The following is a 17652-nucleotide window of genomic DNA, read 5'->3' as shown; positions in this document are numbered from 1 at the left end:
CCTGTCTGACCCTGCAGGCTCACTGCAGCATCAATTAAAGTGATTGCTTTTTCTCAGTTGTTCCTCCTCTTGTTTATGCCATTAACATTTTAGTCAGATTGCAGCCATCATAATTCATCCCCCAGGTTGTAAAGTCCTCACACAGGCATTAAAATCACAGAGAGGAAAACACAAAGCCGCATGAACGTCTAAATGCAGCCGAGCTCCCCTGCATTGCTTTTGTTCGGGCTCCACTTCGACTGTGTGGCCTGGCAGCACAGGACTGTGGTCGTACTGTACACTCCCAGTGGGCAGCAGTCTTTAACAGACACCTCCTGTTTTCTTCTCATCTTTCTTTGTTTTCAAGCTGTTCCTCACACTGGGATAACACGCTTTTAGTGCTTTGCCTGCTCCTTCTGTCTCTGTTTCTCCCTTTTTTCCATCTCTTTCTGCCTCTCCCTCTATCCCCGTCTCATCTCAGTCAATCACCTGCTCTCCTCTTTACCCAGCTTTCTATGTTCAGCTGTCAGTCTATTTTCCTTCTCCCGCTTTTTCTTTCCTCTGTTCGTCTCATAGGTCAAAAGTGTCCAAGTGGATTTGCCTGTGGCCCGGTAACAACAGTAACATGAAATGAAATGCACGCTTACCCCAGACACCGTGGCTTGTTAAAAGGCATGTTAGAAACACGCGTACAAACCCACACACACGTTTTAGATGTGCAACACCCAAGTCAAATGCTTCTTTTGAAAAAGTGTGCAGTATGGATTGTGTTACAGAGGCAGGGCTAAATAAATTGGATATTATGTTTGCATATGTGATGCCCCTCCTGTTCTACGTGGGTTTTTCAGACAAATTTTGAAATCCAAAGACCTACCATGATCCGAACCGAGTCTGTGTCCAATCAGACTGAGTTGCTATTCCAGCCAGCATGACAAATGTTAATCAAAATATGACTATTTTATTTTTTTTATTTGAGGGTTATTTTTTGCATTAAACAATCGTGAGTGATTTATTTATTTATTCTGTCAACAGCAATTGACTAGACACAGAAGCTATTCATAAGTTAGATGAGAAGATTTAAAACTTTTGTCTGTACAATAATTATTAAGTTACACCTAGTGGCTGATTAGCTTAGTTTGGCACAAAAACTGGAGATGAAAACCCAAGGAGGAGTGTTGGATGGGATTATTTCTTGGGCAGCAGTGATTTAGTAGCCACTGATTGCCTTGGAGCCTCACCATGACCCTGCAGAAAAACAGAACTTTGAAGAGTTGGGACTGAGTGGTCTAAGGTGCTGATTAAGGCTGTAGTCTCTCAGGAGATGTGTGTTCAAATCCTACCATTGTCAGTGCTAGCCATCTGTCATGACCTGGCATAATTTTGAGTTGTATGAAACTCTTTGTAATGTTCTGTGTATGAGGATTGGTAAATGGGTTGTGCAGAAACTTGTATCGATCTGTAGATGAAAAAAGAACACTTGTAGGCATCATGACTTTAAAAGATTGGCCATCAAAGCAAAGAAATCTGAAAATGTTATGAATTTGTTAGGTGATGCCCTGACATTTTTCTGAGCTGTGCACACTTCTTACTAATGTTCAGTGTGTGGAGTATACAAAAATCTGTATTGCTCATTAGCTCAAAGACAAACACTGCTAAATTAGGGCATGTGTTTCAGTTTCTGTTAACATAATGGTTGACAATTTACTTTTTCCTCCTACTTTATAAAAGATCAACAGCCAGCTTTGAATAAAACAACACCTGCTTTCGGGTAGTGTGTCCAAGTTGTCTAAGGTGCTGCATTAAGGCCCCATTTTCTCATGAGGTGGGGGTTCAAATCCCATTTGAGAACATTTGCCATCTATTATACAATAACTTGGCATAATTCTGAGCTGCATGAAACTCTTAGTAAGGTTCAGTGGAAGAGAATTGGTAAAATAGGTATGCAGAAACCTGTAATCCTGTCCCTGCAATAAGTCACAAGTCAGAAATCATTCTGATGACCTGCCCAGGTTTCCATATTTAAACCAATTAAAAGACAGTGATGATGAAAAGTTTACTCGGCCTATGTCTCGGGTGTTTCACACTGCTGTTCTCTTCTTACTACCACCATCGACAATGAATCTAAACTTCATTATATTTGGGTTAACGTAAGTCAGCTCCATGATAGATGGTCCACACATTGGCCTCTGCTGGTCTGACCAGGAAAATGCAGTCAAAGTCAACTCAAGTCTTTAAGCAATGTTAGTCAACTAAGTCTCAAGTCCTCAATTTTGTGAGATAAGTGTGACTTAAGTCATCATGTGACTCAAGTTCCTCATTTCTGGTAAACTACACAAGCCCTGAGCCCTAAATTGGTGAACAAAGTGGTGCAGTGGAAACCTGCAGGGTCTTTTAACCCAGAGTCTATGGATGGAAACCATCTTCTGCTAATTGCAATAATCTGTCACCAGGCTACCATACCTTTTTCACATCCCACGCAGTTTATGTCATCCACTAATACCTTCCAGTGATGGTGCGTAGTTTCATTGAAACATCTCAAGTTAAGCTATTTATCTTTCCTTTTACAGGTAGTGTGGCCGAGTGGTCTAAGGCGCTGGATTAAGGCTCCAGTCTCTCAGGAGGCGTGGGTTCAAATCCCACCACTGCCATTTGACAATATCTGCCATATCACTTAACACCTTCTCACAAGAAATATCACCTGATGTTCTGAGCTGCATGCAACTGCAGAGTTTGACCGTCAAAGTGAATGGTTGAGCCTGTTTTTTTAGTTTGTGTTAACATAACCAGTGACAATTCTCTTTGTTGTTCATAGTTAATAAAAGTGCCACACCTGCTGCATGTCTGAAATATTCAAAGTAAGGCTCATTAGTTGCAAACAGCTGCAAACACTGGCAAATCTAAGAGCTGATATTGCTGAAATTATACCTTAATAACAAGTGCATGTCCTGGAATAGTGAGCTTGTACTCTCAGAATAGAAAATGTCTCATTTTCGGGAAAAACAATTTAATCCATGCTCCTCACCATGTCACACCATCTAACATTATGGGTGTTGCACTTGGACGCAGAACAGACGTCCAGGCGTGCATAACTTTAAAAGAATCCCTTTATTCCTCCTTTTTCACTGGAAATACAGAAACACAAGCACATGTGAGTAAAGTGGCTGCATGCTGCAGGCTATGGATACTGAATGACACAGGTATCTTTATAAGCACCCACATTTACTCTTGAACTTCCGTGACAAAACATCTGTTTAACACTATGAGCTAAAAAAGACACTGATACAATTCTGCACATTGACAAAACTCATGCTTTAACAGGTTACAGGTGGGTATTTTATGGATTCCCACAGTAGATAAAGCACAATATGTATTTACTTTCATTGTCACTCACAAAACAAAAGCGTTACTGATTACATAGATGTGCATTACACACACACACACACACTCATTATACATCTCTTTTGTTACTTTTACAACACTTTTGCTCAACTGGAAACACAGAAACACAAGCACAAGTGATGATGATTTACTTCCTGTTTTTATATTGTGACATAGTTAGAGAAATGTTTATCTGTGACAAGCTATAATGTCATATAACAGAGAAGAGTCAGCAAATAATGTTGAAGAAATATGGTTGCTAATTTTTGCTTACACTGGCCACTTTAATCTAATGATCTCGCCAGGCCTAGTGGGACTGTAACAGAAAAAAACATTTAATAAACTCAGAGTGTACTGAATTTACTTGAAGTGCTTCATTTTTCATTTGTGAGCAATGAGTTTTTTCTGTGGTTTAAAAGTGACCAAGGTTACTGTAGCTTAAATTATAAATTAGAGTTACAGTGACAATTCCCTTTAAAACGAGACAAAAAAGAAAGACAAAGAAGATGAGCTGTCAGCCTGCTGCTAAATTATTCTGACTTAAATCTCCACCAGCTACCTTTTACACCCTTTATGTCCAGTAAATATTTTTGTCTGTGTATCTTGTGTTAAAGTTGGAGGTAATGTATTTCTATATATTCTGAAGCTACTGTTTGCTCAAAAGTGATAGTTCAACCAAAGTATGAAACAGTCACCTCCTGAAGGCTTAAAAGAAAACTTTCTGAAAAAGAGTTTTGTGTTTGCAGCTTCATCGAGATCAGTGGTTGTGTTCAGCTCAGATTCATGACAGTTACAATATATTCTTATAGTGACAAGTTTTCAAAGCAGAAAAAAATGTAAGAAGGTCCACTGAACCCAGTCCTGCGGGAAAATCTATCTCTTCTCTGACCATCCATACAGTCATACAGTCATACGTATTCTTACTTCGCAAACATGCTATTCCATGGCGCCTCCTTTAAAATCACAATACCTCATAATAATTGCTTTATTTAGCTGCATTTTACCAAAATCTATGAATTTTCATGTAACAACTTACAGTCATAAGTCTTTTGACATTGGGTATAGCCTGATTATCAGACTGAAATGCCATTTTGTTTCACTTCAATCAGCTGGTTTAAGTTATACCTGTGACAAACATGCAACAGTTCATTCAGTTTAAAACACTCAATAATAATTCCTCAATGCACTCTGCAGTAGCTGCATGCACACACACAACAAATGATTTATTCAAACTGTATCAAAGAGACGAAACCTTCGCCTTGATAACGTGTTCTATCTCTTCAGCAGTATATCATGACACATTGTCTCCTTCCTGCGTATATAACTCTGAAGTGTGTGTTGATGGAGGCTGATGTCTGTGTGATGCAGTCAGCAGTATCTGCGATAACAGCTGATTTGTCACAACACTCTTGGCGGCGTTCTCTGCGTTAGATCACGTGACACCCACAGCTATCTGCAAACCGTGGAGACTCAACCTATACTCTCTCTCTCTCTCTGCAGCTCACATCAACATCAACAAATGTTTTTTTTTTTTTGCATATTTAAATTAGGTTGCAGTTCATTTGTGGCAGTCCTGTGGTGTTCTGGGACCACAGTGACACTAACTTTGCTGTGTGGGGAAGTGCTAATTTGCCCTAAATACGGCTCCCATATGTCAGCTTTAATGTGCTTTGTAATATTTATTTAGTATTGATGAGTCTTTACTTAGCCGTTTGTGCATGAGGTCTTTTTTCTATTCCAACCTTTAAAATTATTCTCATTGCATTGCATTGCATTGTTTGTGGAACAACAAAAACACGTCATTCTTGAATTGCTGGACTCCCATTAAGGGGGGAGTTGCAGCAGTCCAGGTGTGTGTGTGTGGGGGGTGGGGGGTGACAAGACTTACCTGCTTGAGCACCTGGGTCATCTCCCTGATGAGAGATGGGAGAATCCTCCTGATGTTGTAAATTGACGCTAGTGGGCTACTGCTGTGATGTTTTACAAGAACAATGGTTCCTCATTCAAGGTGACTCCTTGGTTCTTCGCCATCCCAGGTGGCAGCACATGGTGTTGTCAGTGGTGATGGACAGGTCTCGGTCGACCTTCTAGGACGACCTAGAAGGTTGCTTTGGAGAACTTCTGTCACTGCAAGGAAGGCTGTGGTTGAAAGGGCTTTTTGAAAACAGCTTGGTGGGGGTCTAGGAAATTCTTTTGTGAGAGGCCATGCCTAATCAGCACTTGCTTAAAAAACGATAGGTGCGGTGTCAGTAGTAATTGTTATGTTGTACTGGATTGTTGTGTCGAAGAGGGAGCTGAGTCTGGCAAAGTAATACTCTTGAGAAGTCAGTCTACTTTTCAACCTTAACCTGTCGGTTCAAGCTTTTGGGTATTGACTGAACGAATGAGACTGCAGATACAAGCAGCCAAAATAAATTTCCTCCATAGGGTGGATGTGCTCTAACCTGACATGCCACATCTGGGAAGTCAACCTTGGAAAATGTTTGGAAAAGGGCACTTTAAAAAAACATTTGGCCTATCACAGCTAATACAGGCTAACTTCAGATCAATGAACCACATGACACAGTAGGATACTCTCCAGCTGTGTTAAAAGTAATGCTATTGCACTATCTACACTAACCTCTTCAGGAGCCACCATTGTTTGTAACAGAAGAGCTGCTTCCATGTATGCTTCTCGCTGTTGTCACACCTAAAACCACGCCCGTAGCTGCCACTTTTGGTGCAGATGCAAAGGATAACTAGAAACCTGGCAAGATCATGATCCAGCTGCCTTGCAAGGTAAGATATGCTCAGCCTTAGAGATACGGTGATGTGCTCAGACATCTGGAGAGAGCCGCTGCTCCTTTGCATTGAAAGGAGCCAGCTCGGGTTGTTCTGATTAGGAACTGATTAGGATGCCTCTTTGGCACCTTCTTTTGGAAGTTTTCCAGGCATATCGATATGGCAGGAGATCCTAGGGTAGACCCGGAATTCACTGGAGGGATTAAATATCCCATCTGGCCCAGGAATGACTTGGGATCCCCCAGGAGGAGCTGGAAAATGTTACTGGGGAGAAGGACATCTTGAACACTCTGTTTAGCCTGCAACAACAATGGCTACACATGTCCTAAACCCAGAGAGACAGAAGAAGATGGATGGATGGATGGATGGATGGATGGCAGTAGTTATTGAGATACATTCTGCAAAATGAACAGTAATGGACAGACAGATTGACCGACTAATGACCAGATTCCATGTCAGCCAGAACTTACCGTTTCCATTCTACACAATGCTGGTGATTCCACCGGCAGCATTTTGGCGCATCTCAGAAGTAGGTCTCTGCTCCGCTCCATTTCAAATACTTGACGAGTCTACTTTTGACAGATTTTGTGCCAATATGCACAGGGCAGATGAAGCGGGCAGGAAGTCAGACACAGAAAAAAACAGAGACAGTGCAGCCAATTTTCAAAACAAAAGACCCTGTGCTGACTCGTGATCCTAAAGACAGACAGAAAAGACATAACCTACTTATGCATGGTAGAAGCACAAAAAAGCAAGGGAAGAGGACCAAATCAACAAAATCTGGGCAAGTAAACATAATCAGTTGGGAAAAAAGCTCTCCTGCCGAAATGCTTCTGAAATGCTGCTTATGGGACCTGCAGCCGCATGAAGGACGGATCAAAAGCGTGGTGCAGAAGTGCCAGGCCGAGTGGAATCTCAGCCTCATAAAGGCAAACATTTAAACATTCAAGGGTCTATTTCTGTATACACGCTTTGCTTTGTAGCTGCTTTGGTACAAAGTTCCTGCAGATATTTGCTGCTGATGTTGTGTGCTGCAGGGCCTGTTGGAAGCTGTCCAGTTTAGGAGGAAGAATTGGCACTTTTCTGTTTTCCAAACCCAAACCTCTCAGTGTTTCCGTCTCTCTGTCTCTCTGTCTCTCTGTCAGCGTGTCTCCGGGGAAATCGAGGCCCTTTGCTGACACACCTCTCTCACTCTCACACACGCAGCGACTTTCTCTCTCTTTCTGTATATCACTCTTGTTCTTTCTGTCCCCCTATCCATCTCCCTGCCTTTCTTCTCTCCATCTCAGGGGTATTTGAGGCCAGAGCCGCCGCTGTCGCATCAGGAGTCATCCAGTGTGACAGACTGACGAGCATCACACAGGCTCAGGCCTGCTGGAGCGGCCCACGGACTACCAGACACAACACACACAAATACATACGCACATATATACAGAGATAGAGAGTAACAAACATGTTGATTATGTTTCCTCTATTCCGTCAGCGGCCAATCCTAAAGCCCAGACTACTGCAGAATAAATAATAAATGCAAAGCTCTGACGACATGTCTCTCTTTGGTTTTTATTTTCTTTTGTCTCTGTCTTAGTGTCTTAAATAAATAATCTCTGTATTTTTCTCATAAATTGACTGTCTTATTCACCATCTTTCAGAGAGTGGGATGAGAAGATTGATATGAATTTCACATCTGTGAATTAAAGGACCAGTGTGTCCAATTTACGGGGATTTATGGGCATAATATGACAGATATGGAATATAATATTTATAAGTATGTCTTCATTAATGTATAATCACCAGACATTAAGAATCCTTGTTTTTGTTACCTTTTGTTACCTTACCTTACCTTCTCTTCCATGGATGTCGCCATGTTGCATCACCATGTTTCTACAGTGGCCCAGAACAGACAAAACAAACACTGGCTTTAGAGAGGGCTGTTTTGTGTTTTTCGCAAATTTCATTGCCACCATGGGTGCTAAGAAGGTGAGTGATGCAAGGTGTTGGAGTCAGGACATGGTTAGCCTAGCTTTAGTCTTAACCACGCGTCTCTCCAGAAAGAAAGGTCTGGCTCCACACGGGCATGTTTTCCTTTAGAAGGAAAAAAAAACCCAAAATGCCTTGTTTGCATTTCTTCAAACCAGTCACAAATGTCTTGGGTGGTGCTAAACCCAGCAAACTTAGGGCAAGTGAAAGAAACAGGTTGTTACAAAAAAAGAGGTGTCAAAATCTGTCTTAAATTGGGAGCAATACAGGAGAACATTTATCCTCAGAGGACAAAGGAAGAGGGCAATGAAAATCAGGAGTCTCCTGGGGAAATCGGGGGGTTTGGCAAGCAGCTCACCTCTGGGTAACAGCTGGCCTGGTTCTGCCAAAATTAAAAAATACATATTTTTGCCGGTGAGCCTCACAGCTGAAGTAAAAGAAATTGAGCTCACTGACTGTCAAAACGTTTCTTTTTTTCTTTTCTATTTTTTTGCCACATATTTGTGTAAAAAGTTTTAGCACTGCTGGATGGGCCATTGGGTCAATAAAATAAAAAAAAAAAGGATGAATCCTTGTGAGAGGCATAATGTATTCAGCAAAAATCATGGTAGTGTTTTCCGGATTTAAGAAAAAAAAAAAAAACTTTGAAAAACCAAACCTGTGCACATCTGACAGGTAAAGTAGGTAGGAGGCCAGCAGTAACTGAATAAAAGTAAAGAACAGTTGCTCACTGTCTCATTTACTGCTGGTTCATTTCACATTTATTTCATTACTGCTTCGGTTTATCCAACATTCACCATCCAGATAAACAAGCAACAAGTTCCATATTTACACATAGATACTGTAGGTCGATAATAGATGAACAGAGAGGATATATTTTTTCTCCAGTGTTTTTTTTTCCCTTTAAGATCAAAAAGCAGTTTGTTTGTTGCTCTGTTCTAAGAAAAGCTTAAGTATCACAGTGGTAAACATGCCCCCGATCCAACTTTTTTGGAACTTGCTGCAGGCATCAAATTCATACGTATGTATGTATATTTGAAGTTTATCAGTTTGAACATCAAATATCTTATCTTTGTACTGTATTCAATTGAACAAAGGTTGAAAAGTCAAATCATTGCATTCTGTTTTTATTTACATTTTGAACAATTTCCCAACTCTTTTAGAATTGGAGTTGATAGAGACACAGATTATCTCAACTGGTGCATGAAATACCTTTGAAAGTCTGTAAAATCTGAATAAACAAATAAAAGAATACCTCAGCGGAAAGTTGTTTTTGTTTTAGCTCAAGGTCCACTTCTTCAAATGCCATGTACAATTTGAAATTCAAGCTAAAAAACACCAGTTTATTGTTTATTATTGAATGAAATAAATAACAACTAATTTAGATAATTACATAAACAACATTTGAAAATGCTTATATGTTTGTCATTCTCTAAAGGGTTCTTCTCTGCTTGTACCCCATTTCCATCAACATGGAACGGGTTCCGTTCCAGTTCCTGCACCTAATTTTGAACCATTTCGACCAAAAACATGAAAACTTGGTTCTCAGCTGGCACCAAAACATAGCAGGATTTCCTGGACCTAAAGTGTGAACCAAAGTGGGCGTGTCATCACAAAAGTTGGTAAAAAAGTGGGCTGTTTCGCTAGTGCCAAGGGATGGATATTGAATGAACTGGTTCAAGAACTGGAGCTCATTTGGTGGAAAAGGGGTATTGTAGAGCTAGATAAAAAAAAAAGGACAAAAGACCATCAAAGTCAGTGGGATTTGTCCTCTGGGGACAATGAGTATAACAGGTATATGTGCCAGATTTCATGACAGACCATCCGATAGTTGTTGAGATGTTTCTGTACCAAAGTGTTGCACTGGGTGACATTTCCATCCCTGCAGCCATGCTGCTAGGCTATAAATAGAGTGAGGGAAAGAACAAGAAGAATATATTTGTCCTGTTTGTTTGTCTGAATGGAAAACCCTATCAGCATATCTTTGACACTGACCTCTGGATAAACACAGCAAAGTTTCCCTTTAAACAAAACCCTCGAGAAACGTGGGAGCAGCAGGCCACTGAAATAAAAAACAAAAAAATCTAAAAGTCACTATGAATGAATGTTCCTATTGATGAAACACAGGTCTATGTGTGTGTGTGTGTGTGTGTGTGTGTGTCACTGAGTCAGACTGAAGGCCTCAGGCCTGTTTTTATCTCGGCTCTTAAGGGAAAAGGTTGCTGTGACTAACAAAAGGAAAAAAAATATATAAATCTTCACTGAACAAAATTACAAATAACTGACGGAGAAAGAAAGATTGAAAGTGGAATGACTTTCTCAGGAGACGGGTTTTTGTGTTTCCCTCTTGAGTTTCAGTTAGCTCACTTCCGATGCACAGATTTCCCAGCAGTGATCATGCCCACGCCAGAATTTAATTTGGGCTCACTGAGTGATTCTACAGCAGCTCAATTAGCTGAGGACAGGATGATCGTCACTGCTGCAGCCCCTCTCTGTGTCTTGAGAGGATGAAATGATGCATTTGGATGTCCTGAATGTTTAAGCACATGGTAATTTCACATGTGTAACTGCGTCACTGCGTGTTGTGTTGAGTGAGGAAAGGTGAGAGCGCTGTTGTCTCACCTTGGTCAGGCAGCCACTAGGAAAGATCACAAGTTTTGTCTTCCTCATCAGCCTCATTCATCTGTCTTTCACTTCACTTAGCCTCCACAGCTCCTGTAGCTCTTTTATCACTCTTCAGAAATAAGCAATTCAGTGTTTCAGAATGTCAGATTCACATGAATAGGTGAAACCTTTGATATCACTTTGCCTGTAAAAAAAAAGAAAATTCTTATCATCAGCAAATCCTTCAAAAGATGAAAACAATGTGTTAGTCTGTCTCTCAGTACCTTCTTACTTCCCTGTCTGGCTGTCAGGTCCAAGCATCTTGGTTCTTACTGAAGACATGAAACTTTAAAGGAGAAATCTGTAATATATTTATTGTCATAAATTACCAAGATGTGTCATCAGAGATTAGGGAAACATGTTAAGTGGAAATACTCGCTTCACTTTACATGAATGCTACAGTCGCTGTGTCCCCCTTTCCATTTTTTTTTTCCTTCCAGACCGGAACAACTGTCTTATGTGTCTGTTTCACATTAACTGGAGTTCAAACTAGTGCTGAATTTTTGCAGAGTGAGTGGGTGTCTGTATATGAGTCATAAGAAATCATCAATAATCTTGTAGAGGCCGTAAATGTTTATAACTGTTGAATTGAGCAAAATGTTAATGGAGTTTGGCAGGCAGTGAGATGGGCAGCCACTTAAATTGTCATTCATTGTGTGTTATTTCAGAGCAGTGGGCCTTAGTTTCCAGGATAACAGGCAGAGGACTTGTCTTCGGTTGTTGTTGTCAGTTTACAAGGTTGGGCACATCCTGCAAGGGGGAAACCGCTCACTTCAAACATAGGTTGTATATTAAACAGGATCTCAACCCATTTAATTGGGTTAATTAGCTCCAACTCACAAAATGCTCTTTTAACTGCGCACAAATATATAAATTCATTGAAATTTCTTCAAAATGTCCTAAAACAGCTGCTCACTGTTGTTTTAACAAAAATGACTCAAACCAGAGGAAATACGTGTCTCACTTTTTATGTCTCTCACTGTCACGATCCTTTTAATAAGGGTGTCAGACACTTAGAAGAACAATCTGAGCTTGTCAGCAGTAAATACAAGAGCAAGGAAACAAGAAAGCGCCGCCTACTGTAACTGCACGCTCCGATGCGCTGCGGTGCACTCTGATGCACTCCGGTGCGCCCGGGTCAAGTGGCTGCAGAGCATTACCTGCTCTTGGTTTCTATCACTCTTCTCTGCTTCCGTCACAGTTAGCTTTGTGGTTTGTGATGATTTAGAGACTCAGTTTGCGAAATTTCCAGCCTGTCATGCTGTTGCATTGCTCACTGTAGAATGACACAGCTTAAAAAACAAGAGCTGAAACTCGTTTACCAACCGCTCATTTATAATTCATTGAAATGTTCTCCTTGTGCATTATTTTAAGCTTCTATCTGTTTTATCCTGTAACTATGATACACACTTTCTGGGAAAGGAAAAAAAAATGCTCAACTAGTTTGCCCGACTGATTATTTGAATTTTCAAATTCAATCTTCTTCAACTATCAGGGGGCTGCTGATGAAAACCCAACATTTCCTTATTTTGTAGCTTCAAAAGACAACATAATAGAGGTCTTTTATTGTGGAGAATTTATAGGAAATAAGGTGTTTTTTTCACCACGTTGCAGTGGCACAACTCAAGATAAACTTGTTCTCAGTTAAATAAATGAAAAAATAGAGTCCAGGTTGAAAAACACCAAAGTAACCCTTTAAGAACATATCAATTTTTCATATGATTCATGGTTACTGTAGTGAGATTTTCTTCACTTCCAGTTTTTAGCGAATGAACATAGCTTAATACCTCGCAATTTGTTGTAGTTTGAATCAAAGCGTGTTTATTATACCCTATCCCCATTATCTTCCTACTGCGTAATATTTATCAGAATATTTCATTGTGTTTCCTCTATTTGTTGAGCTGTTTTCACATGAAGCCTTTTAGTGTCCTCTTCATCATTGTGGTAGATTAGTGCTAATGGCTCACACTCCAAACGACTGGTTGATATGAAAGGTGGATAAATGGTATCACAATCAGTGTTGATAACAGTTCCCATTATGCTGCCAGTCTTGAAAGACAGACTCACTCCCAATCTGATGTTCGTAACTGAGTGAAAGATGCTGCTGTCATTACTGTCAGTAAAGTTCACATTAGGCCACTGTCTTGAGGAAGTGGAGAGAGAGAGAAAAAAAAGATTCTGGGAAAAAGATAGGTGGAGGGATAAACTTAGAAACGGCTGCAGATGTAATGTGGGACTGAATTACAGTAACTCAGTGAATTCATCTTTCTGTGACATTATTTGATCAAACTGTGTCTCTCTGAAGCCCAGGCTACACCCACTGCAGCTCTTTTCTTTTCTTTTCTGTCTGTGTTTTCAGTCAGTGCTGCTGTCTGCACTGACTGAAACAAGACTCATCTCTGTCACACTCTCATCACTCTTTCTCACTGCACTTCAAGCCTGTTTTTGTACTGTTAGCTTTTTTTGTACTGTTAGCTATGAGGGCATTTCCAATAATATCATATGTCATATACACTGCCTGGATTTAACCAAGCAAATAGTTAAGAGCTTTCCACTGGATAATTACTGAAGTGATTAATATGTTTCACCTGACAACAAATCATTTAACCCTAAATGATGCAGTGCACTGCTTATCATTTATTAAACAACTATGTCAGAAGACATATCCTGTCGTGGAAAAGATGTTACTCTTGAATGGTCAAGATCAGAGATCAGTTTGGTAAAATCAAATCATAAAAGATCAACAGTAGAAACTAAGAGCATTTCCACACACACAATGTGAAGAGAACTCAAGGGATTGGGACTAAACAGCTGCGTAGCCTTAAGAAAACCCAGTATCAGTGAGGATAATCAGAAAAAAGGCCTCAGTTTGCTAGGGAGCATAAAGATTGGACTCTGGAGCGATGGAAAAAGGTCATGTAGCAGGGTAAGAAGAGAGGCGGATGAAGCGATGTGCCCATCATGCTTAGTACCTACCATACAAAAAACGAATAATTAATGCAACTCTGAACAGAAATAAATGTGACATTGCATAAGCTTATTGAAATGATGCCATGATGAATCTGTGCGGTAGTCAAAGGTAAAGGCGGTCCAATGAAACATTAGAGTGCGTGACTTTTTTTTGGCCAGGCAGTGTATTACTGCAGTTAGCTGCAGCCCTAATCCAAAGTCTGATAGATCTTCCTACAGTCCTTTGTACCACAGAGCTCCACTGTTGCCTGGTAGTGATGCGTGGGTCAGTCAGGTTTGGGTTAACTTACTATAAACTGTCATGGATTTGGGCAGATGGGTCCAGTGACAAAGCAGAGTAAATTATTAATAACTCACAGAAGCATTGCATTCAGTAGTCCACCTTTTCTTCCACTCTGTGTGTCACTCTCTGTCACTCTCTCTCTCAAACACACACACACCCATTCATGCTGACTATGCTATGAATTCCAGCAAGAAGCGCACTCAGAGCTCAGCTGGTCAGAATAAGTTCAATCCCATGGACTCTTTTTTTCTACAAAGTGCAGCTTAACATTCTAAAAGAAACTGTATAGACCAACAAATGTATGCTACTGTTATGTTAAAATTCACTGTTAAGATGTGAAGGATGCATCAGTCATGTGTGTGTGTGTGAGTTCATGTCTTTGAGAAGGATAACGTGTTTTGCTGCTATTCAACATCATGACACCGTTTGGAACAATTTGTCTGTTTATTTAGCCGAGCTCTTCTCATTAATGCGGGCGGGAGAGAAGCAGAGCGCTCTGACAGCTCTCTGCTCTCAGCAGCAGGATCAGCACCTTGGAGAGCGCCACGACTCTCTAACTGTGCTCCTATAATGCATAAAGGTGGCAGTTTGTGATTCTATGATGACTTGTTTGTGTGTGTGTATGTGTGTGTGTGTGTGTGTGAGAGAGAGAGAGAGACTGCATACCTGAGTTTGTGTGTGTGATCAACTGATCTGCATCTTGTCCGGAGCTGATCTTGAATACTACTGGACTTATCAGCTTAATGTTTTTTATGCACATCCACGACTGTATACTGAAGGACCTCTGTGGATCCCAAGTTTGTTAAAACCTTAAAACAACATCGCTGCTGGTCAGATGTTTTTCTCAATCACTTGTGTAAATCTGTTGTTGCCATTCCTCTGTAATGGAATAAGGCTAAGGTGGTTCCACTGTGCCTTGGCTTTCATTTTGTTGTTTTGGTTGCTGGTTGACTGGATATCAGTGGTGGCCGAAGGTGAATGTTTGAGTTTGCATTATTAAGAAATACTTCTCGTCCAAGCAGGGACAGGTGTAACATTGCTGCCAGCATCGCTTAGTGCTCAGTACTTGTTGATGGCAGTGATGTTCCACTGCTGTTGACATCAGTTTGGACAATGACAAATTAGCTTCTGATTGGTTTGCATGTTATTCTTGTCTTTAAACCACTGGTCCTAGCCAATAAAAGTGCAGGATATGGGGTAGTGTGGCCGAGTGGTCTAAGGCGCTGGATTTAGGCTCCAGTCTCTGTGGAGGCGTGGGTTCAAATCCCACCACTGCCATAATCATCTTTAAGAGCTTGGAGTTTCAGTCCACAGTCTCTGGGTTTTCGCAGGAGATCTGCAAAAGTCATTCCATACTCAAAAAAAGGATCTTGCAGTGTCAAAACTATATGTTTCATGTTGTAGAACCTAATGAAAAATAATGAAAGCGCACAAGTTAATTCTTCAGATATAAATATTTCCACTTGGGCACACTGATTGCCAGTACATTTCCTTCGAAAAATAGTTGAGTAATGGTGTCTTCTTTTTTCCCTGCCCATTTGATTTATTGTATACTTCTAAGACGCTGACAGATGAGAAATTTGTTTGGAATCACAGATTGCAGATTGACACCTCACTGAGAGCAGAGTGGGGTGGTGGAAACATGCTGGGCCCATAACCCAGAGGTTAAGGATTTGCATCCATCCTCTGCTAGTGGAAAATGTTGCCCATTGGCTGGGCTCAATTTAATACACCCACTGCCAAGATCTTAGATTTACGCTGGATTTAAACTATAGTCTCTAGGAAGGAGATGGCTGGATTTCAGCCTCTGCCAATCAGATCTTTTCTCCTTTCTGGGCTTTCATTGCATAGAGTCAGTGGGTGATTGGTGCCGCAAACTGACCAAAACAAGAGTTGCAACAAGATATCAGTGTCAGCCAAAGGTTAATTTTTGAGGTTAGCACTCAGTAGATGTAGATGGCAGTAATTGATATCTCTGTGGGCAATAAGTATTTGTAGTATTTGTAGTATTTTGTGTTTTTATCTTTTGGTTAAACCACTGGATGCACACAAGGGACGAGAGGTAGTGTGGCCGAGTGGTCTACGGCGCTGGATTAAGGCTCCAGTCTCTCAAGAGGCGTGGGTTCAAATCCCATCACTGCCATCGTTGTCTTTAGGAGCTTAGAGTTTCAGTTCACAGTCTCTGGGTTCCTGCAGGAAACCAAACTCATGTCATTGTATACCATTCCATACTCAAAATAATGGATCTCAGGTAGCGTCAGAACTGTGTTGTGTACTGGAAGGTTGCTGCAGAAGTCCATTGCTGCAAACTTACCTGTGTAATGTAACTGGCAGTTATGTAAACAGACATGATTTTTCTGAACTGAACCAAGTAGTTTTATGTCCTAAACCTAACCAACTTACATAATTATCCACATGTTTATGACTGATCTGTTTTTCTTCATAATTTTCAATAACAAAAAGTGACACTGACCACAATAATCAACCAAACAAATGAACAAATAATACAAAAATAAAAACAAAGAGTATAACAGAGACTCATTAATACAATCTATTCATGCTTTCTCAAAACAAGGTCTGATGAAGTTCCAGGGACTGTCAAATTCATGTGGTCTGTTTATTATTGTTACCATGATGACAGCAATCTCCTGACAAAGTTAAGGTAAGGTATTAATGGAAAAAACTCCAGAGAGAGTGTTTATTGTCAAAATGGCAGACCTTCAAAACAGCGGGCTTTTGTTTTCAGATAACAGGCTGTCAGACAAATGGGCTTTGGTCCATTTTTTGGACTACTGAGGTTTTGGAAAAATGGGCCATCAGGACAATGGGCATTCTTCCTGTGGGGATCCCTAAAAATTTTGGGTTGTCTCATCATTTTCTGGGTAAGTTAGCAAAACCATAACCTAAAATGTTGTTTATGGACTTATTCTTTGCCTTAACCCCATAACTAAACCTACAGAAGACCTCAGGCCTGACAGTAACCTTTTTTTTTTTGTTTTTTGATCATCAGTTTTTCAAAATACACTTACACGATCAGACTTCCCTGCAGATTTTCAAATGACTTTCACCTGTAGATGAATTCTCAAATCCACCTTCATAATGTTATGCTGGAAAATATAATTATATTATAATTATATATAATTAATAATATAATAACTAAATACAACTAAACAAACTAAACAAACTAAATACTACAAGATGAAGAAAAATTAACCAAGATGTGGGGTCTGTAATCTGAAATCAGTGTAGTATCTTGCCCAAACCATCTTACAATGCTCATGAGCATCAAAATAGTCTTATCTTATCTTATCTCACATTGTGTGTGTGTGTGTGTGTGTGTGTGTGTGTGTGTGTATTATTCAGGCTAATTTGACATCTTTTCCAAGCATCAGAAATAAAACTAGCCTATACTTGGCTACTTAGTCCCACTTTTTTTGCATACTCTTTGGGGTGAGATGGTGAGGGAGCTCGGCCATGAGCTCACCGAGGTGTGCACTGCCACATCCTGCAAAACCACGCCCATCCAGGTGAAATGCCGATGTTTTAGAGAGTCTCGTACCCCTATAGATGAATCCAGAGACTGCTTTGTTTTCTTGCGACACTGCCATAACTGCAGTGGC

General features: G+C 40.4%; 3 non-coding genes across 3 annotated transcripts; all 3 read left to right on the top strand.

The window, feature by feature from the left end:
• Positions 1-2545: 2545 nt before the first annotated feature.
• Positions 2546-2627, top strand: trnal-aag (transfer RNA leucine (anticodon AAG)). The gene has a single exon. It is a non-coding gene; the product is annotated as a tRNA-Leu (tRNA).
• Positions 2628-15228: 12601 nt separating this feature from the next.
• Positions 15229-15310, top strand: trnal-uag (transfer RNA leucine (anticodon UAG)). The gene has a single exon. It is a non-coding gene; the product is annotated as a tRNA-Leu (tRNA).
• A 783-nt stretch (positions 15311-16093) lies between these two features.
• Positions 16094-16175, top strand: trnal-aag (transfer RNA leucine (anticodon AAG)). The gene has a single exon. It is a non-coding gene; the product is annotated as a tRNA-Leu (tRNA).
• Positions 16176-17652: the final 1477 nt, after the last annotated feature.

Source organism: Lutjanus erythropterus, chromosome 5, assembly GCF_056507025.1.
Source record: "Lutjanus erythropterus isolate fLutEry1 chromosome 5, fLutEry1.hap2, whole genome shotgun sequence".
NCBI classification, from domain to species: Eukaryota; Metazoa; Chordata; class Actinopteri; order Lutjaniformes; family Lutjanidae; genus Lutjanus; species Lutjanus erythropterus.
The sequence above is the reverse complement of the archived record's forward strand: the minus strand, read 5'-3'. Positions and strand labels throughout refer to the sequence as shown.